The following is a 23,176-nucleotide window of genomic DNA, read 5'->3' as shown; positions in this document are numbered from 1 at the left end:
CATCGGTAAATTTCTGGTTGTTCCCCAGCCAGAGATCCCCAGTAGAGTCGTCGGTAAACGTCCTGCCTGGTTTCCGGTTGCAAATACCTTTTTCCTTCCCTAGTGAAGTGATTCACCTCTCCGTTGGTGTCGATGAACGTTGAGTTTTTCCCTTTCGTCCGTTGACGTTTGGTTGTACCTTTCCTTTGATAAAAATCAAAATCCCCAGGAGTCATCGGTAAACGTCTTGTCTGGTTACTGTTGCAGATATCCTGTATCATTCCCGCAAAGTGCAAATTTCTACGGTTCTCTGGTATTCAATCCCTGTTTACCTTGAAAGTATGACAGTCGTTGCTCTCATCCGCTCAGGTTCCCAGTTGATTTAATAGGGGCAGCTGTAGCACCTCAAATCTGCACCTCCCATTTTGTATATACATTTTCATGTTTAGGTCATTAACATTGCATTGTTCATTGCATAGTCCAGCAAGTCATCAGGCAAGACTGGTCAGGAGATTCAACTGTGCAAGGCAACAAGTGCATTTTCTAATGCATCAAAGCCCTAGGGTTGGTACCATGAGTTCAGGTGACCCAAGGATCATTTTGAAGTGGTTTGGCCAAGAATTGAAGGCTCAGAGCTCATCAGTCCATGTGTAAATCATCTGAAACCCTAAAAAGTCAACAGAAGTCAACTGTCAGTCCAACTATGGATTTGGAGGTGGGAGATGGTTAGGGATGCCTCATTCATGTGTAAACAAGTCTCATATGATATTTCAAACATCAACATTGAACGATTTGAAGTCAGATCAAGACTTTCCAAAAATAGTAAGTGACCTGTAATTTGAACTTTCCAAAAATGGAAAGGTTTTGGTCCAACTTCAACTCAATATTACATCATCAAGAAAGCTTCAAATGAAATTTTGTCCAACATGAAATTTGAAGATCTTTCTCTCCCATTTCCAAAAAGTCCAAGATCATGAATTTCTCATGTGTGGTTGAGGAGATATGGTTCAATCATGGCAAAGTGTGGTTTAGACTTCAAATGAGCATAACTTTCAAACCAAAACTCCAATTTGAGTGGTTCTTTTTGCACATTGATCCTTGTAACATGTATTTTCCAAGCATACAATCATTTGTCATGAAATCTCAGTTGCATGGCATTGGCTTATTCATGAAGATTTTGGGAAGAAATTTCATAAACTCATTTTGGTTGAATATATGCATACAATATCACTTCCAAAGCTTGCATGAACACATTTTAAGTGGATTTTGGCCTTGCACATGCACTGTTCACGTGCATGAGGGTGCATGGAGTATGAAATTGATTTTTTGCATTCACACCACAAAGTCCCTAATCTCATTTGCATTTGCTTAAACCATTGCCTAAACATGATTCGCATGGACTATATAGCCTTAATCATAACTGATTGCATCACAATTACCAATTTAGATCTAGATTTCAAAAATTCTCAAAATTTTCTCTCACTTTTTTCTGCAAAATTCTTCAAACCTTAGCATCCTCCAGTGATCAATTCATCATCATGAAAGCATATTTGAGCATTTTTGGACGTGGAAACAGAGGAAATCATTGCATTCGAGTTCATGTTCAAGAGGTGAAACATCCATGGAAGTTGAAGCTTGAGCTGGTTTTGTGTATTCTTGAACCTTGCATTCATCATCATTCATCTCAAGAAGCTTATTGGAAGAGATTTGAGGCGTGGCAAATCTTAGAAGCAAGGGATTTCAAATCTGCTCATCAAGAGGTTACATTTTCGACCTCTTTAATTTTGTAAATCCTTATGTTAAACGTGTAGATCTTTTATTGGTGGTAATTCTGGAACAAAAATGGAGTGATTTGGTGTTGAATTGAGTTAGATCCATGTGATTAAAGTTTTGGTGATGATTTTTATTTCCTTCGATTTGTGCATGTTTGTTTGTTTCTTGTTGAATTGTTTGTGGATTTGTGATGTATGAAGCAAGACCTACACGATGCTATGATCATTTTGGATTTCTGGACGATTTGATTTTTTCTGGAAAATTTGGATGAAGATCTTCATGATCTTCATCATGTTCATGCGTTTTCTAGTTTTGCTGGGGAATTTCCTGCGAAACTTGTTGCCAAATGCATACGATTACCTGCGGAACGCATAGGCGTTACCTGCGGATTTTTTTGAAACCTGCATGCGCGCTTAGGGTTTGTGTGTTGATACGACGCCGTTTTGATTTGGCGCACTGGTGAATTCAAATATGGCCTTGGTTCGATACCGGTTGAGCGCATTTCTCACATTGCCTTGTGTTTTCATCATTTTCTTCATCATTTCATGTCTTGGCTTTACATTTCCATTTCAATTTTTCTCAACTTCATAAAATCATATCAATTTGAAAATCAATCCAAATTCATTCCAATTTTTTGAATTGTGTTCCTCATTCTATCTAGTTTTTTATGATCATTAATTTCAAAGTTGTGCCTGGCCTGGAAATTATTTTGTCTAAGGAGTTTGAACATGTATGCTTTCTTGACCTTGCCATGCTATATCCTTTGTGAAATGCTTGATTCTTGTCCAATGAGTTTGAAATTTTGCATGCTATAACTAGACATATTGCTTGACATTTTGGTGTTGATTTGGTATTTTTACCATGTGCCATTGCTGTTTTATGAATGTGCTAAGTTAGGTGTGACAATTTGTGTCACACCTTGTGATGTTCAACTTGAATGATGTGTTTTCCATGCCAAATAATTTCCAATTGCCTTGATTTTTTGTGTAGATGTTGTGATTGAGCATGAATTTTTTTGGAATTATTTGGATCATTTCTGATTTAATTGAGATTTTTCATTCTGGATGGTCACATTTGAGCTTTAAAATTGCCTTGAACTTCATTTGATCATGAAATGCTTGTTCCTTATCCAATGAATGTGAAATTTTGCATACTATTTCTAGACATGTTGAGTGTTGTTTTGGCTTTGGTTTGAGGTTTTTACCATAATCCATCCCTGTTTTATGCCTATGCTAACTTGGTGTGACAATTTGTGTCACACATGTGCTTGTTGTGATTGTCTTGACTTATGCTATGTGATTGCCATGCTTAATGATGTCCAATGCCTCTAATTTTTTGTGTGATGATCATGTGGTATGTCCTGTTTACTCATGAATTTTGCCAAGATTATTTGAATCATTTTTGATTTAATGTGCATTTATTGCTTCTGATGTCACAATGTGGTCACAATTTGCATACCTTGCCATGTTTGGTTCATGAAATGCTTTTGGTTAATGATATTGATATGAGACCTTTTGGAATATGTTCTTGATTGAATGAAGTTGATTCATGTTAAATTTCATGTTCTGTTTTGAATGTTTGACCCTCTTTTGACCCTAGGCTTTGACCTAGTGGTTTGGACTCACTGTTTGGAGTGTGGATTTCAGGTTAAGAAGCACATTACCATGGTTGAAGTGGTTCACTCATTTGGATTGATTAGTTGATTGATGTTGTCTAATATTGAGTTGTTTTGTAGGTTTTGAGAATAAGTTCCGTTGAGCTTGTACCTTACACATTGTTGCCTTATCTGTCTGACTGTGTACTATTGTGAGATTGACTGTTGTCTGTCTGTTTGATTGATTGAACTGTGTACTGATTGGGTTTAGATTTTTTCAGGTACCTAAGTTGCTTTGAGTTCTTTTGAACTTGCTTTTGCTTTGCTTGGTTGCTTAACCATTAGGGTATAACTTTCTGACTTCATGTAGTCTGGAAGACCTGTCCTGTTATGTGGGCAGGCACCTGTCTGAAGCCCTCCTTAAGAGGCAATGCTTGTGAATGTTTAATTTTGTGCCAAGCAGGAAAAGTCCTCTTATGAGGTAATTGGCAGATAAAAGAGATGTGTAATCCATCTCCTTCTATTCAGTGTGTCATCCACTTTGCTCACACCATGTGTTGATGCATTGTGGATATTAACCCAAGATCTCTGTTGTGTCAGTCATATGTGGAGAAGAGTTCCTACTTTTTGAACTCCCACCCTTTCATTTGTCTGAAGCTCTCCCAGGCCAGGGATAAGAGCTGTGAGGTCTTACCCTCACTTCCCATTTCATCTGCTTCACCCTAACTCTCAATGTTAGGGTTAAGAGCTAACTACACCCGATTCCAGTTGGCTTGTGTTTCACAGCCTAACCTTGTATGAGCCCAATTGTTTGCATATAGTGTGTGTGCTTGCTTTGTGTGCTTGTATGACTTTGCTTGTGCTGTTTAGGATAGCTTGCTCCCTGTGCAAGTTAGATAGAAACCTTAACATAGGGATTGTATGCATGATAACTTCTAGGCTCGAGTCGTAGTCTCCCTAGTAGTTTGTGTCTCCCTTTGTTTCTGGTTAGGCTAGTCCTTTTTCCCTGCGTAGGGGAATTACGTCGCCCTGATCCTCATACCAGATGAGGTACGTAGGCAGGAGATGAGCTGATCTCTTTGGGCGCCCTTTTTCTTTTTCAACCCTTTGTGTGTGTTGGAGTTTGACATAAGTCCAGCGATTGGCAGTTGGTTTCCTGTGTCTTGTTTGCTTGTTTGTGTGGAGCCTGACGTAAGTCCGGCGATTGGCAGTCGGTTTCCTGTGTTGGTTTTGTTTGGCGTGCGTTAGCCGAGCTACGAGTGCTCTGATTCTTCTCTGGTTAGAGAAGATACGTATGCATAGGAAGCGACATCTTAGCGAGCACGTTTCCCCTGTCCCGAACTACGTCGACTCTGATGTTTGTGTCTGATAGACTACGTAGGCCCAGGATGCGATATCCTGCCGAGTTAGTTTCACTTGTCTTTCTATGTGTTCCTTCCAGCCTTGTGTGCAGTTTGTGATCAGTTTTTAGCAACCTTATCCTTTCTTCTGAGCGTGGATCCCGTCGAGTACGACGGATGCGTAGGGGTGCTAATCCCTTCCCTTTGCATAACCGACTCCCGATCCCATTTTTCTCTGGTCGTGAGACCATGTCTTTTCCAGGTTTACTTTGAGCGTTTCCTTTCCCTCTTTTGGGATAAATAACGCACGGTGGCGGCTCTGTTGTTTCGTTTTCCCGCCGGTTTTTCGCGTAATGCGACAGCTGGCGACTCTGCTGGGGACCCAGAGAAGTTGACCTCTTGCTGGTCCATCTTCCCTAAGCGAGTCTCTCCTAGCGCTCTCTAGGATAGGGTTTGGTTGCTTTTGTTGTTTCATTTATTGCATTTATTTGTTGATATTTACATTTATGTTTGCATTTATGTTTGCATTCATCATATATTCATCTGGCTGTGCTGTGTTGTCTCTCTATTGGGGTGGGAGTTACATGAGGTAAAAGGCCCAATACCCAGGCTATGAGTGAAATCTAGGACACCTAGGAATAGAGTGATTCATGGGAAGCGGGTGGTATTGCACCACTTAGCGGAACTTGATATCACGAGCAGTTCAGACTCTGATGGGGTATTATCGTTACATACTTCGGGTGTGTATATGATGATATTCTATGAAAGGGTTATTTACGTTGCGTTTCTCTCAACCTTACCCTTGCCTAGATGACACCCGTGAGTGGGGAGGGAATGATCATTATTACAGGTATAGTTGGTGACTTGTTGGTGACTTGTGATCCTGTTGGTGACTTGGTTCTTCAGATATGGGTCTCAGATGACTTTGGGTTTCAGATGATTTGTGGTTCCGAGTTCAAGCCGAAGCTTTGAACCTATGCTCCTAGATACACAGCCAGCCAGTCTTTTCTGCATCATTTGCATCATGGCATGTTTATTTTCAAAAAATAATGCAAAAAAAAAACAAAAAATGAGAAAAGAAAAAGAAAAAAGCTAATCTCTGCATGCATATCATTTCTCAGGTTCATTCAGGAGTCTATTCATTGTGAGAGATGGCATCCGTTCCCGAGTTGAAGCGGAAGACTTGCTCCTACAGTTTTCATCGTGAGCCTTTGACGTCTTTGATAGAGTTGAGCAACTTGGTGTCCGGTGGTAGTCAGAAGGTGTTTGCTGATCAGTATGGGGATTTGTTGACACTGTTGAAGATGGTGGTAGATCCAGTGCCGTTGCAGACTCTTCTACAGTTCTATGATCCAGAGCTCCGTTGCTTCACTTTTCAGGACTATCAGTTAGCTCCTACTCTTGAAGAGTACTCCATTCTGCTGAATGTCCCGATCCGGTATCAGGTTCCTTTCTTGGATGGGCCTGAGGAGGTTGATTTCAGAGTTGTTGCCAAAGCTCTTCATCTGAGTATCAAGGAAGTGAGTGATAATTGGAAGTCCAGTGGGGATGTTGTAGGGTTGCCTTTGAAGTTCCTGTTGAGGATTGCTAGAGAAGAAGCAGAGAAGGGAAATTGGGAAGCTTTTCATGCTCAGTTGGCTATCATGATGTATGGGATTGTCTTGTTCCCGAGTATGCCTAATTTTGTGGATTATGCTGCAGTCATTATCTTCATTGGAGGAAACCCAGTTCCTACTTTGTTAGCTGACACTTACTATGCTATTCACAGTAGGCATGGTAAGGGTGGAGCTATCAGATGTTGTCTCCCACTGTTACTCAGATGGTTCTTGTCTCTTCTGCCAGTCAGTGGACCTTTTGTGGATGCTCAGAGCACTCATAAGTGGACTCAAAGGATTATGTCTCTTACCTCATATGATATCATGTGGCAGTCTTACCGGATGGATGTGCGTAATGTCATCATGAGTTGTTGAGAATTTCGTAATGTGCCACTCGTAGGGACTAAGGGTTGCATCAATTATAACCCGGTTCTTTCTCTTCGCTAGTTGGGGTTTGTGATGAATGGAAGACCACTTGATGCTGAGATAGCTGAGAGTGTGTATTTTGAGAAGCGGAGTGACCCTGCTAGATTGGAGCAGATAGGAAGAGCTTGGAAGACCATTGGTGTCAAGGATGGAGCTGTTATAGGGAAAAAGTTTGCAATTGCTATGCCTGACTACATTGATTGGGTCAAGAAGAGAGTTGAGACTTTGTTGTTGCCCTATGATAGGATGAATCCATTGCAAGAACAGCCACCTTTAATCCTTACTGAGAGTGTACCTGCTGAGAAGTACAAGCAAGCCTTGATAGAGAATCGTCGGTTGAAGGAGAAGGAACAAGATACCCAGATGGAGTTGTACAAAGCCAAAGCTGATAGGTTGAACTTGGCTCGTCAACTCAGAGACATACAGGGTGAAGATGTTGCTAGATTGAAGGGTAAGAAGAGATCCTATGAGGAGATGGAGAACTTGTTGAATGCAGAACACCGGGAATGCTTGAGGTTGCAGAGAGCTGAAGCCAGTTATCAGAAGAAGATAAGAGACTTGGAGAAGCAACTTAGAGACAAAGACATCCAGTTGAAGAAGGAAGTAGATTTGAGACATGCATCAGAGAGCCAGCTTGGAGGAGAAGTTGTGGAGCTCAAAAGACAATTGAAGGAGAAGATCATTCCTCTGCCAGAGTGTTCAGAATGTGACCTGTTGATAGACCAGTGTCATTACCTGAAGACTCTCATTCCTGGAAGCCATTTGTCTTAGCTTGTATCTCTGTTGTGTATGTTGAGAATCACCTCCAGGCCTGTTGGATGGGATTCATTGTTGTATTCTGATCGTTTGGATCTTTGTTGTATGATCCTTGTTGCTCATATCTATAGATGAGATTGTTGATGTTTCACCTGGTGCTTTGTTATCTTGTGTTGCTTCCTTGTTGTTTACTGCAGGTTGCCATTTCTTGAAAGATGAATTGGGCTCTTGAATGCCTGAGAAATGAACATATCATGTGCATCATACGCATCATTAGCATCATACACATATCATTTTGCATTACAGGTGTTCTTGCTCGAGACTTCTCACTCTGGTTCCTGTGTCAGGCAGGATAGCTGATCAACGTCCGCACTGCTACGCAACCAGATTGAATCATCAGAGGAATATGGACCAGGTTCAAGCAGAATTGGCTGAGATGAGGGCTAACATGGCCCAATTTAAGACAATGATGCAAGGGATCGTTCAAGGGCAAGAGGAGCTGCGTGCCTTAGCCCAGAGACAGGAAGTCGTGATTCCGCCGTCCAACCGTGCTTCATCGGTGGGTGTCCCGGTTCAGGATAATGTTGCTGTTGCTGCTCCCGTCAATGACTACGCTGTAGGGGATGAATTGAGGGGTATCAGAATCAACGGACAACCTCTTGCTGCAGAGACTGTTAATGCCAGAGCTACCCGGGCTCCGATTCGCCATCCTGCTCCCCTGGTTGACAGACAGGAGGACATGTTTACTCTCCTCAGTGAGGATGATGAAGTTGTTGGAAGAGTTGAAGAGAGGGATCGGAAAGTTGATGCCCTTGCTGAGAAAATCAGAGCTATGGAATGTCAGAACTCCCTGGGTTTTGATGTTACAAATATGGGGTTGGTGGAAGGTTTGAGAATCCCCTACAAATTCAAAGCGCCCTCGTTCGATAAATATAATGGTACTTCTTGCCCTCGCACTCATGTGCAGGCGTATTACAGGAAGATCTCTGCTTATACAGATGATGAGAAAATGTGGATGTATTTCTTCCAGGATAGCTTGACTGGGGCTTCCTTGGATTGGTACATGGAGCTTAAGAGAGATTCTATCCGAAACTGGAGAGATCTGGGTGAAGCCTTCTTGAGGCAATACAAACATAATATGGACATGGCGCCGAGCCGGACTCAGTTGCAGAGTCTTTGTCAAAAATTCGGTGAAAGTTTCAAGGAGTACGCCCAGAGGTGGCGTGAGTTGGCTGCACGAGTACAACCCCCTATGCTGGAAAGGGAATTGACTGACATGTTCATCGGTACTTTACAAGGTGTATTCATGGACCGGATGGGAAGTTGCTCGTTCGGTAGTTTTTCAGACGTTGTGATTTGTGGAGAAAGGACTGAAAGTTTGATTAAAGCTGGGAAGATTCAGGATGTTGGTTCATCATCTTCAAAGAAACCGTTTGCGGGGGCACCTCGCAGGAGAGAGGGTGAAACCAATGTTGTGCAACACGGTAGGAGGAATGTGAACAGAAATCAGTATCGCCAGGTTGCTGCTGTAACTATTCCGGCACCTCAGCCACGTCAACAGCAACAACAGAGGGTTCAACCACCACCACAACAACAACAACAGCAACGTCCGTATCAGCCTAGACAAAGGATGCCTGATCGCCGTTTTGACCCGTTGCCGATGACCTATGCTGAGTTGCTACCTGAGTTGCTCAGATTGGGATTCGTGGAGTTGCGTACAATGGCTCCGTTGACAAAAATACCACCTGGGTATGATGCCAATGTACGTTGTGATTTCCACTCTGGTGCACCGGGGCACCACATTGAGAACTGTAGGGCTTTTCATCATAAGGTCCAGGACTTAATTGACGCTAAAACTATCAATTTTGCTCTTGTGCCGAATATTGTGAACAATCCTATGCCGCAGCATGGTGCGCACAAAGTTAACAATGTTGAAGGTGGAGAAGCTGAAGACTTGGTGGTCAGTGTGGATGAGATTCAGACTCCGTTGGTGGTCGTTAAGGATCGTTTGTTGAATGGGGGAGTATACCCGGGTTGTGATCAGGATTGTTCAGTTTGTGCTGGGTCAGAGAATGGGTGTGTACAGTTGAGGGCTGGTATTCAGAATCTGATCGACGAAGGCTGTCTGCAGTTTGCTCGGGCTGTTAAAGATCGTGGGGTGGTGTCAGCTGTCACCATTTACTTCAAACCGTCCGAGGGACGTGGCCAAAGGACTGTTAATGCGCCTACAACTAGTGGTACTCCTGTTACCATTTCCGCTCCTGTAACCGTCAGTGCTCCAACTACTATTGTTGCTTCGGATAGAAAGGTTGTTGAGAATAGTAGGGTTGTGCCGTGGAAATACGACAATGCATATCGCAGCAACCGAAGGGTTGAAAGTCAAGTCAGGCCAGTTAATCAGTCTCCTGTGACTATTGGTGTGCCTAGTAGAACTCCTGTGATTGCAAGTCCAGTTGTGGACAATGTTGGGGGACCCGGAGGTTTCACAAGAAACGGTCGTTTGTTTGCCCCGCAACCGTTGAGAGATAACAATGCCGAGGCTTTCGCCAAGGCTAAAGGTAAACAAGTTGTGGTTGAGGAAGAACCTGCTCAGAAGGAGGCGCCTGAGGGTTCATTCGAGAAAGACGTGGAGGAGTTCATGAAGATAATAAAGAAGAGTGACTACAAGATTGTAGATCAGCTGAATCAAACTCCGTCCAAGATTTCCATACTCTCGTTGCTTCTGTGCTCTGAGGCACACCGTAATGCCTTGTTGAAGATGCTGAATCTGGCTTACGTGCCTCAAGAAATCTCTATCAACCAGTTGGAGGGGGTGATTTCCAATGTGAGTACCAGGCATGGTGTGGGGTTCACAGACTTGGACTTGACGCCTGAAGGTCGCAACCATAACAAGGCCTTGCATATCACTATGGAGTGCAAAGGCGCAGTGCTGTCTCACGTGTTGGTGGATACTGGCTCGTCTTTGAATGTGCTGCCTAAGAAGAATCTAGGTAAGATTAATGTTGAGGGGGTTGTGCTGACTCCGATTGATCTAATTGTGCGTGCATTTGATGGATCCAAACGGTCTGTTTTTGGTGAAGTCACATTGCCGGTGAAGATTGGCCCAGAGGTGTTTGACATTGTCTTCTATGTGATGGACATCTAGCCAGCATATAGTTGTTTGTTGGGGCGTCCTTGGATTCACGCAGTTGGGGCAGTTTCGTCAACTCTCCACCAGAAGCTGAAGTATGTCTGGAACGGTCAGATTGTGACTGTGTGCGGTGAAGAAGACATTCTGGTGAGTCACCTATCCTCTTTCAAGTATGTAGAGGTGGATGGCGAGATCCATGAAACTTTATGCCAGGCATTCGAGACTGTTGCTCTTGAGAGGGTGGCTTTTGCTGAGCAGAAGAAGCCAAGTGCCTCAATTGCATCGTACAAGCAGGCAGTGGAAGTTGTCAGCTCGGGCAATACTGAAGGCTGGGGCAAGATGGTGGATTTGCCTATCAAAGAAGATAAGTTCGGTATTGGTTATCAACCTCTACAGGCGGAGCAGGGTGTGCAGACAGGTCCGAGTACCTTTACCAGCGTTGGGCTGATGAATCACGGTGACGTCTTTGCAACCAGTAGTGAAGACTGTGACAGTGATTGTGATCTAGACAACTGGGTTCGCCCGTGTGCACCAGGGGAGTCGATCAACAACTGGACGGCAGAAGATGTGGTCCAAGTTACTCTTCAAACAGAGTAATTTTCTTTTATTTTTCATTTTGCACAAAACCCTACGTTCTGCCCAAGGCGTAGTGGTTCATTGTAGGGCCACATCATGTTTTTCAATGATATCATTAATAAAGGACGTTTTGCAAACAATTTTGTGATCCCTGTCTTTCTGTTTTTGTTTTTCATTCTTTTCAAAAAAATAAAAATGGCAATGTTTTTGTTTTTTGTGGCTTTCTTGAACTCTTTTTTCTAAAATAAAGCATTAAACATGCAGAATCGATCTCACGGACTCCACTATGAACAGTTCTGTTATGGCTCAGTATGATTTCAATAATCCCATCTACCAAGCTGAAGAGGAGAGTGAGGAAGACTGTGAACTCCCCAAAGAATTGGTCAGATTATTGAAGCAGGAGGAAAGGGTCATCCAACCTCATCAGGAGGAGTTGGAGATTATTAACCTTGGTACTGAGGACGCCAGAAAATATATTAAGATCGGGGCTGCTTTGAAGGAAGATGTCAAGAGAAGGTTGATTGAGATGCTGAGAGAATATGTGGAGATATTCGCCTGGTCGTATCAAGATATGCCTGGGTTGGATACCGATATTGTGGTGCATAGACTACCTCTCAGAGAAGATTGTCCTTCAGTCAAGCAGAAGATTCGGAGAACTAGTCCTGATATGGCTGTCAAGATCAAGGAAGAAGTTCAGAAGCAGTTGGACGCGGGTTTTCTATCAGTGACGACTTATCCCCCGTGGGTGGCCAACATCGTTCCCGTGCCGAAGAAGGATGGCAAAGTCAGAATGTGTGTCGATTACCGGGATTTGAATAGAGCGAGTCCGAAAGATGATTTCCCATTACCTCACATTGATGTATTGGTTGATAATACGGCTCAATCCTCGGTTTTCTCTTTCATGGATGGTTTTTCTGGCTACAATCAGATTAAGATGGCGCCAGAAGACATGGAAAAGACGACATTTATTACACCTTGGGGCACGTTCTGCTATAAGGTGATGCCATTTGGGTTGAAGAATGCTGGTGCTACCTATCAGAGGGCTATGACGACTCTCTTTCATGACATGATGCACAAAGAGATTGAAGTGTACGTGGATGATATGATTGCGAAGTCGCAGACAAAAGAGGAGCACCTGGTAAACTTGCAGAAGTTGTTTGACAGACTGAGAAAGTTCAAACTGAGGCTGAATCCGAACAAGTGTACGTTTGGTGTGAGATCCGGTAAGCTGTTAGGCTTCATTGTCAGTGAGAAAGGGATTGAGGTTGATCCAGCAAAAGTAAAAGCTATACAAGAGATGCCTGAACCAAAAACAGAAAAGCAGGTTCGTGGGTTTTTAGGGAGATTGAATTACATTGCAAGGTTTGTATCTCACCTAACTGCCACGTGTGAACCAATATTCAAATTGCTAAGAAAGAATCAAGTAATCAGGTGGAATGATGATTGTCAGAAAACTTTTGACAAGATAAAAGAGTATTTACAGAAACCTCCAATCCTTATACCTCCAGTTCCGGGGAGACCACTGATAATGTACCTGTCAGTGACCGAGAATTCGATGGGGTGTGTATTGGGACAGCATGACGAGTCTGGTCGAAAAGAGCATGCCATATACTACCTTAGCAAAAAGTTTACCGACTGTGAAATCAAATATTCGCAGCTCGAGAAAACTTGTTGTGCTTTGGCCTGGGCTGCTCGCCGACTGAGGCAGTATATGTTGAACCATACCACTTTGTTGATTTCTAAGATGGATCCAGTAAAGTACATCTTTGAGAAGCCGGCTCTCACCGGACGTGTTGCCCGTTGGCAGATGATTTTAACAGAATATGATATCCAGTACACGTCGCAGAAGGCCATCAAAGGTAGTATTCTGTCAGACTACCTTGCCGAGCAACCAATTGATGATTATCAGCCGATGATGTTTGAATTCCCTGATGAAGACATCATGTATCTTAAGATGAAAGATTGTGAAGAGCCTCTTGTCGAGGAAGGACCGGATCCTGATGACAAGTGGACACTGATGTTTGATGGGGCTGTGAATATGAATGGTAATGGTATTGGGGCAGTGCTTATCAATCCTAAAGGTGCTCATATACCTTTCTCTGCCAGACTGACTTTTGACGTCACCAACAACGAAGCTGAGTACGAGGCTTGTATCATGGGGATAGAAGAAGCCATCGATCTGAGGATCAAGACTCTTGACATATATGGAGATTCCGCTCTAGTGATTAACCAGGTCAATGGAGATTGGAATACCAATCAGCCACATTTGATTCCTTACAGAGATTACACCAGAAGAATACTGACGTTCTTCAAGAAGGTGAAGTTGTATCATGTCCCCCGGGATGAGAATCAAATGGTTGATGCCTTGGCTACTTTGTCCTCTATGATCAAAGTTCATTGGTGGAATCATGTGCCACATGTTGCGGTGAATCGACCCGAGAGGCCTGCGTATGTGTTTGCAGCCGAGTCTGTTGTGGATGAGAAGCCGTGGTACTATGATATCAAGAACTTCCTCAAGAGCCAGGAGTATCCTGAAGGTGCGTCAAAGAATGACAAGAAAACCCTGAGAAGGCTAGCTGGAAGCTTTTATTTGAATCAGGATGACGTGCTGTACAAGAGGAACTTCGACATGGTTCTGCTCAGATGCGTGGATAGACACGAAGCAGACATGTTGATGCAAGAAGTGCACGAAGGATCTTTTGGTACCCATGGTGGTGGTCATGCAATGTCCAAGAAATTGTTGAGATCCGGTTATTACTGGATGACTATGGAATCTGATTGTTTCAAGTACGCCCGGAAGTGCCATAAATGTCAGATCTATGCTGATAAGGTGCATGTACCACCAAGCCCTCTGAATGTCATGAATTTGCCTTGGCCGTTCGCCATGTGGGGGATTGATATGATTGGTAAGATTGAGCCCACTGCTTCTAATGGACATTGCTTCATCTTGGTTGCGATTGATTACTTCACCAAGTGGGTGGAAGCAGCTTCTTATGTTAATGTTACCAAACAAGTGGTTGCCCGGTTCATTAAGAAGGAAATCATCTGTCGATATGGGGTTCCTGAGAGAATCATCACTGATAATGGGTCGAATCTCAATAACAAGATGATGAAAGAGCTTTGTAAAGATTTCAAGATTGAACATCACAATTCTTTTCCTTACATACCAAAGATGAATGGTGTTGTAGAGGCGGCAAACAAGAATATTAAGAAGATTGTGCAGAAGATGGTCGTGACGTACAAGGATTGGCATGAGATGCTGCCTTTCGCTTTGCATGGGTACCGTACCTCAGTACGTACGTCGACCGGGGCAACCCCTTACTCCCTTGTGTATGGTATGGAAGTTGTCCTACCTGTTGAAGTGGAGATTCCTTCTCTGAGAGTTTTGTTGGATGTCAAGCTTGACGAAGCTGAGTGGATTCGAACAAGATTTAACGAGTTAAGCCTTATCGAAGAAAGACGGCTAGCAGCTGTGTGCCATGGGCAGTTGTATCAAAGAAGGATGAAGAGAGCCTTTGATCAGAAAGTGCATCCTCAAAGCTATCAGATCGGTGATCTAGTTTTGAAGAGGATTCTTCCTCCCGGTACAGATAACAGGGGCAAGTGGACTCCTAATTATGAAGGTCCATACGTTGTGAAGAAGGTTTTCTCCGGTGGAGCCTTGATGCTTACAACTATGGATGGTGAAGATTTTCCGTCCCCTGTTAACTCAGATGTAGTCAAAAAATACTTCGCATAAATTGACCCGCTGGACCAAAAGAATAAAATAGTCCAGGCAAAAAAGGGCATCCCGGCGAACCAAAAAAAAAAAAGGTTCGGGCAAAAGTTAGGGATAAAAATGAAAAGAATTGGTACACCCGGTAAGTCGAAAACCCGCAAGGGCGGCTTAGGCAAAAATGGGTATCCCGGTGGATTGAAAACCCGAAAGGGCAGTCCAGGCAAAAGAGGGATTAAAGCGAAGACTACAGTCTGAGTTATCTGTACTCCATCGCGCTTCATGGTCTACCATCTCGAAGGGTATGATCGGTCCGGTCATTCTTCTCAGAAAGCAAGGAATTGGGAGAAATTGATGATCTGTGAGTCATAATAGAATTGGGAAATAGTGGATGCCATGTTCACATTGCCATTAGGATAGTTTATTTTTCCTTTTGTTCGCAATTACCTCTTTCTAGGAATTGCTTCCCGATGTATTCGCCTTGTTAGGCCCATTTTCAATCAATAAAAAGTCGTTATTCAGATAAATTGCTCTCTTGTTTTTATTTTTGCTGTTTTGTTTGCAAAAACGTCCGAATTTTTGATAAACATTGCATATAAAAACGTGAAGGCTAGACAATAACGTGCAGCAAGATAAAACATTTGAAAATCATTTTGAATGTTGAGGACACTTGAGCGTATCTTGTCCATGCAAGCCCCTGGGGCATGTATGTCGTGCTGTTTTGCAGGTTGTCACCTTGGGATTCCTGGCTGAAGCAAACAAGCCATGGTCTGATCAGGGATGTTGTCAACACTGTTTGGAAGGGCAAGAGGATGGGGATATTCCCCAGCAGTTGAAGCAAGTTCGAGACTTGTCTCCCCAGCATAGTCAAGATCAGGAATTCCTCAGCCGGATTGAGGATGATTCCCCAGTAGGCTTGGAAGTGACTATTTCCCCAAGCAAGTCGGAAAGGCTATCAGAACTATTGTTATCCCCTGCAGAGACGTCTGTGGAGTTTATTTCCCCAGCAGGTCTAAGGTTAGTTTTAACTCCCCAGCTAGTCTGAAAGCTGACAAGTTCCCCACTAAGTCTGGAGTTTTTTAATCCCCGCCGAGTTGGAAGTATGAGGTATCCCCAGCGGAGGATTCAGTGGAGTTTACTCCCTAGCATTCTGGTTTGAAGTACTGCTATCCCCAGCGTGGTCGTGAACGCTTTTCCCGGGCAGGGTTGTGGTTATTTCCCCAGCATGGTCTGGTATATTATTTCCCCAACAAGGTGGTGTATGCATTTCCCCATCAGGGTGTGGAGGTGTTCCCCTAGTAGATCTCCCTAGCAGAGGGTTTTTGTTGATGGTTTTTCCCAGCAAGTTCCCCAAGTGGATCAAGTTCGGTGAAAATTATCTCCAGCAGAGTTCATTCTACCTGTGGATGGGTCGTCCCCAGTAAAGTCGCATTGGTTGTTACCATAGCGGAGTCCCCGAGTGGATTGGGTCCAGTGAAGGTTGTCCCCGGTGGGATCTATTCTCTCTCCAGCAACGATGCTTTCCCCAGCATGAGTGAGAAGTTGGTGCTTTTCCCCCGCAGAGCATATTCCTCAGACTTTATCTCCCCGCGGAGTTGGAGAATCTAATCTGTTTGCTCCCCATCAGGAGTTTTCATCATTTGCATTTTGCATGTAGTGATCATTGCATCCTCAAATCGCGTAGCATTTCCATTCAATGTGGAGCATTACGCCATCGAAAAATTCAAACATATGCATTCATGTGTTAAACCTAATCAGACCATATCCCCGGCAGAGGCGGATCGTTGTTCAATATCTGTATGGCACATTTGCTACAGTTGCTCCTGACGGCATTCAGGATTGATATTTCCCCAGAGAGGTTTATTTCCTTGCTCATTCGTGAAAAGGAAGTTTGATTCTCCTCAGTGAGGTCATCAACAAGTGTTTAGTCTTGCCCTGACATATGTAGATGTCGTTCTTGTGATACCGGTAAGTGTCATGTTTGCACCCGTGTGTGTCCCTTTCTTTGGTGTCGGTAAACACCATTCTTTCGGTGTCGGTAAACATCGAGTCCCATTCCAGTCATCGGTAAATGTTTGGTCGTCCCTTTATTGATGTCGGTAAACATCATCTTTCGATGTGCGTAGCATCTATCTCTTTCCCCAGTTCATCCGTTGATGTCTGGTCACCTCTCCGTTGGTGTCGATAAACGTCGAGTTTTTCCTAGTTGTCCGTTGACATCTGGTTGTATTTCTTCCCCCCAGGTCATCCGTTGATGTCTGGTCACCTCTCCGTTGGTGTCGATAAACGTTGAGTTTTTCCTATTCGTCCGTTGACGTATAGTTGTATCCCTTTCCCATGCATCATTGATGTATGTTCACCTCTCCATTGGTGTCGATAAACGATGAGTTTTTCCCAATCGTCCGTTGACGTTTGGTTGTATTGGCTTTCTCCCCAGTGAAGGTTCACCTCTCCGTTGGTGTCGATAAACGTTGAGTTTTTTCCTGGTCGGCCGTTGACGTCTGGTTGCCAGAGAATGTATGTACTAAGGGTATAATCACCTATAGAACAAGGTTCTAAAAAGTTCCCAGAGTCATAATTCCATCTTTTGGATATTACCGACTTAAACGACTACTCGTCAACTAATAATATTCTCAAGATAAACTCGTCTAAGTGTAGTATCGCATAACAACTAATTCAGGTTTACACCTGAATAGCCACCGCACTACATCCTAAAAGGCCAAGATGTGTTAAGGGTTCTAAGGTCCTCAGCTTCGCGGGCTCCCAGGTCAGAAGAAGTAATGCCAACTATGACTACTCGTGTGACATCAGTAATCCCAAAGAGGCCTCCACTGAGCGGGGGATCTCAAGTCAGCTTATTAAGGATTAACTTCATGTAAGCCAAACAAGACTATACCACCCTCCTATCATAAGAGCACTCAAGTCCGTGTATAGGACTTATATCACCACACAGAGATCACCAAGCACTAAGTAGTACAATCAATAACAAACAACAACAAACATAATATATACATATAAACAAAGATGGGCTTAACCCACTAGGGACTACTCTCCAGCAGAGTCGCCACTTTTTTATAACGATAAAAACTTTGAGATTAAGTTATTTATTAACTTAACTCGTAAAGCAAGAGTCACCATCATGCTTTTAATGTTTCCAAACGAAAAGGGAAAAAATAAGAACAAAAGTCGAAGAAGTTTTAAAACAAAACTAATAAAAAGAGATAAGGGTCTGGGGGTTGGTTATGCAAAGGGAAGGTGTTACCACCCTAAACCTCCATGGTATACCATGGTAACCTCTTTGAAAATATGTATATTTTGGTTTGAAAAAAAGGTGTTGCTTGCAAAATGATCGGAGATATGGGTAAAAAAGTTTTTTTTCTCTTAATTTTGTGTTTGCCAAGACTTTTTGAAGTCTCATGCCTATGTACCAACAAAGTGCAATGGAGGATCAAAACCTCATAGTTTGTGGTAAAAGTAACAAAAATGTTTATTTTTATTCTTTTTTTAATGGAAAGACATTTTGTCATTTTAAGGAGAATACTCAACTAGTCACCCATAAGTATGAGAACTTTGCATCATCATGAGAAGGGCTTCAATTTGTATAAAGATCAACAAGTATGCCATTAGCTCTCACATATGGAAAATAATTATCATCAATACTATGAGGATAGGAGAATTCTATGTTAACTATTAAAATGACTCATGTCTAAACTTTGAGAAAATATTTAAAAGGAAAAGTGCATAAAGGGGCACAAAATGATTTGAATGAGTTATGCATTTTTTAGTCTTTTGAAATTGGTCTGAATATGCTTAAGATGTATTTACATTTATTGGGAAAAGGTTTTGAAAATCACTTGAAAAAAGTCTAGGTTTGTTAATAAAATTGTGCAAGTTAGAAAACAAGAATGTTTTGAAATAGAGAGAGAAGATTTTGAAAATTAAAGAAGGAGAGGAGAAGAAGAGACCATCCTAGAGCACAAAGTAAAAGTTAGGGAGAAAATATCTAATCAAGAGATATCAAGCTTTATGACATAAGTCAAGCAAGAATTCTCTCCTTTGGATTAAGCCTCAAGCAAGCCAGATAAGTAAAGAATAACCCATGTATCAGATGAAACCAAAATAACCAAACCAAGTCTTCACAGAGAAGTCCAAAGTCAAAGGCATCAGATGAATCCCAAGGTCTCAAAGCACAACTTCCAAAGCAAAGGTTAAAGTACTAGCTCTAAGTCCATAACTCCATAATAATGCTTGTCCAAATGGTGATCAGAAGTTGATCAAGCTTGATCTGGTTAGAGCACTTCAAAAGGTATTGGAGCTTGGGAATTGTTGCAAAAGCTTCAGAGGATGCCGAAGATGCTAATGGAATCAATAAATTGGATTGAAATAAGCTGGAATTCAAAACACGATAGTTGAGTTTTTTTGGAAAATTTCAAGTTGCAGCGGGGTTTTTTTGGCTCTCAAAAGCTTGGAAATGAATGCAGTAGATTCCTCTATTTATGGGGAATGTGTTTGGATCCAAATACGTGTGGAATGATGCTGAATTCGTGCAAAACGAATTTGATTCAAATGTGAGAAAATTGTGACTTGCAACTCATCAAAACTCAGCCAAATGATGTGTTTCAAAGGTCAATTAACTTCCGGAGACTTGGTTAAACATGTTTAGGTCCAAAATACATGCTAATTTGTCTTGGAATTGAGATTAGTGAAGTTCAAATTTCGGGCAATGGTGATTTCTTCAGTTCCAAGTCACCATGTTCAACTCAATGGGGTATCCTACTCATGAGGCTTTTTGGTCCCATTCTTTTTGCAATGTGTTGACATCATAGCAAAGATTACAATGTGCCAAGAAAGGTTTCATTTGGATGCGTGAGCACAAAGTTATGGCATGTTGAAGTTGGCACAAAAATCTGATCATGTAACTTAGAAAAATTCAAGCATCCAATGGCTGAAAATGACCTATAATGTCTTATGAGTTCCATGGCCTTCCAAGTATATTTTGACCTTGATCCTTGAAGAAAACTTGTATACGACATCACAAATGACATTGTGCAAAATGAATCAGCCTCGAATCTTGAAATTTGAAGAAGTTATGAATCTTGAAAGTTGAGAAAAAGTCACTTGTAAATGGGTCAAATTTCATTAAGTCCACAAATGACCTATAATGTCTCCAAACTTTTGATGATCCTCCAAGCATAATTGGCTATTATCATGTAAAGATAAGCTTTATAGGATAATGATAAGAGTCATATACAAAAAGAAGCATTCAAAAATGTTGAGAATCAAAGGAGTTCAGATCTTTGGAACTTTGACTTCAAGTGTTAACTTTTTGGTCAAACCACTTGGAACAAGCTTATGTAGTTGGACTTTTATTTCATTTCAAGGTACATGGATGATCATATGAACTCAAAATAAGGTGTCCTTGAATGTATCTTGATTAATTTGCTCAAATTTTGAAGTTACTTGTTGAAGAAGGAATGGAAATAAACACATGAACCTTTGACTTTTCTTGAGAAATAAGCCACAAGACCTTGAGATACTCTTGATAAAAACGATATTTAAATGCGTGTTAAAGCCTTTGAGATGATGCATTGAAATATATCCCCCATGAGAATCAATGATTGGACACACTTTGCTGAGGAACCAAAGAAAACCTAGCTGAGGAATCATGCTTGATACTCTTGGTGAAAAGCCCTACCTCGCACAATAAAAACAAAAAATATTTTTGCTATTTTGATTAGTGGTTAGATAAGCAATAAACATATAAACAAAAAGGTAAAAACATCAACAAATAGGTGCTTGATGATCCCTGCAAAAGAAAAACCCAAAGATGAGAGGGGGAGGGACCAAGAGGTAACCTTGTTTGTGTGCAAGGATGCCAATGATATGTGGGATCTTAGTGTTAAAAATTAGGGTATGATAGGATCCATTAAGGAAATGAAATTTGAACCATAAAGTAAACGTGCATCAAGCCAAAAACAAAGGAATTAAGTGTTTGGCATCAAGGCAAACATCTCTTGGTACAAATGTGGACTCTTGTCCTAAAAGGGTATATGTGGAATCCCAAAGAAAAATGGTACTTGGTTTCAAAGAGAGACAATATGTCACTGAGATGAATGGTTATGATTGAAAATAGTTTATGTATCATGAAAGATATGGGTGGTGCGTTAAGGCAAAATAAATAATTAGGATGCTCGCCAAGGGTTTGAAGCCTTGTGCCTACGTATTCTTATCGTGCAATAAAAAATTCATAGCTCCGTAGTTCGTGGAACTAATACGGAACAAGGGCGGTAAGAGATTTGATAAGGAAATAGAGATTTGATAAAAAATGATGAAGAGTATAACTTATACCAAAAGACAATAGTAATATAGGGACCTATAAAGGAAAATGAAGTTTGAACCAAATAGGAAACACGCGTCAAGCCAAGAAACAAGGGCGGTAAAAAACTCATAGCTCCGTAGTTCGTGGAACTAATATGGAACAAGGGCGGTAAGAGATTTGATAAGGAAATAGAGATTTGATAAAAAATGATGAAGAGTATAACTTATACCAAAAGACAATAGTAATATAGGGACCTATAAAGGAAAATGAACTTTGAACCAAATAGGAAACACGTGTCAAGCCAAGAAACAAGAGAATTAAGTGTTTGACATCAAGACAAACATCTCTTGATTTATAAGATGGGCACTGGAATTTACCTAAAAGAATATGCATGGGACCTAAAGGAAAATGATATTTGGTCTAAGGAAAGAGTATATCGTTGTAGGGGAACAGACAATCCGGAACCAAAAGAAAATGGTATATTTAATCCATGAAGGAATGAACTCTGAACCGAATAGTAAACATGCATCAAGCCAGAAAATAAAGGAGTTAAGTGTTTGGCATCAAGACAAACAACTCTTGGTTCATGAGGATGGACATTGGTCATGTCCTAAAAGGGTATGCATGGAATCCAAAGGGATAAGGTATTTGGTTCCAAAGAGAAGACAATATAATACTGCTGAGAAATTGTAATGATAGATGCAGAAGACTTGGCAGTCATTGGATGTGAACCACACTAAAGTCTTTTAATAAAGGCGAATGCTTTTAATAGCTAGGGCCTATGCCCTGTACGCAAAGGCACTCTAGACAAGGGTAGGAGAAACCCCATCTTATCATTCTTCGTTGCTTAAGGCTCATGGCATGTGATACTCATCGTAACTGACAAACTGCTGAAAAAGACTCTCCTTGTCATTCCTCATTATGATGTTGCTTTGAATAAGAAGACTCGACAATCATTTGATTCGCGTTGTAGTAAAGTCTATGGATGAAGGAGAATGCTTTGAATAGCTAGGACCTACGCCCTGTACGCAAAGGCACTATAGACAAGGGTAGGAGAAACTCTATCTTATCATTCTTCGTTGCTTAAGGCTCATGAAACAGAACTTGAATCAAGAATGATAAGTGTTATGCTTGAAAAATAGTCCATTCTATCTACTATGTAAAGGCCTTGTACTGACTTTGAAGTCTTGAACTCTTGATCTTGAATCTTGAAGTCTTGAACTCTTGATCTTGAATCTTGAGGTCTTGAACTCTTGAGGTCCAGTACAACTTGAACACAAGGGACTTTCCCTATCAAATGACCAAGGGTCTTTTGATCAATTGAATAGGCTTAGGGATTTAAGCACGATGCAAAGGATTTGGTTGATCAAAGTAAACTTTGATTAACACATAATCAGTGGAAAAAGTTAATTGAAATATATACAATCTAAAGGGTTGATCAATCAATCTAAACTAACTGATTCTATACAGACCCTAAACTAAGGGAACATACAAAAGATTACAATCAAAGGGAAAGATCATATGTTCAATGTCACCAAAAGGAAAAAGAAAATAAAATCAGTCATGGATAGTTAAACGGGAATTCATCTAATCACATGCTCATGGTAAAAAAAGATGACACACAAACCATATATCAAATTGAAATGGATTTTTCAATTTACAACAAATCAACATAAACCTATGTCAAAAATCAATTTAATCATGTATTATAGATCAATTTGACAAGTGTAAATCAACATCGAATGAACATAGAAACTAAATCAATCATGTACAAATGGAACAAATCACCAATTTAGATTAATCATACAAAAAATGGAAAAAGTCTCCTTTAATGTGAATTAAAATTCAATCAAAAATCTAAGTGAAATTAATACCTAAAGTCAAGTTATATCATGTTATTTCATGGTAAAAAATGTCAAAACTATAGTAAAATGTGTACAAAAATAATGGAGCAAATTTAGTCAAGAAAATAT

This window comes from Lathyrus oleraceus, chromosome 2 (assembly GCF_024323335.1).
Source record: "Lathyrus oleraceus cultivar Zhongwan6 chromosome 2, CAAS_Psat_ZW6_1.0, whole genome shotgun sequence".
NCBI lineage: Eukaryota > Viridiplantae > Streptophyta > Magnoliopsida > Fabales > Fabaceae > Lathyrus > Lathyrus oleraceus.
This window is presented reverse-complemented; position numbering follows the sequence as displayed.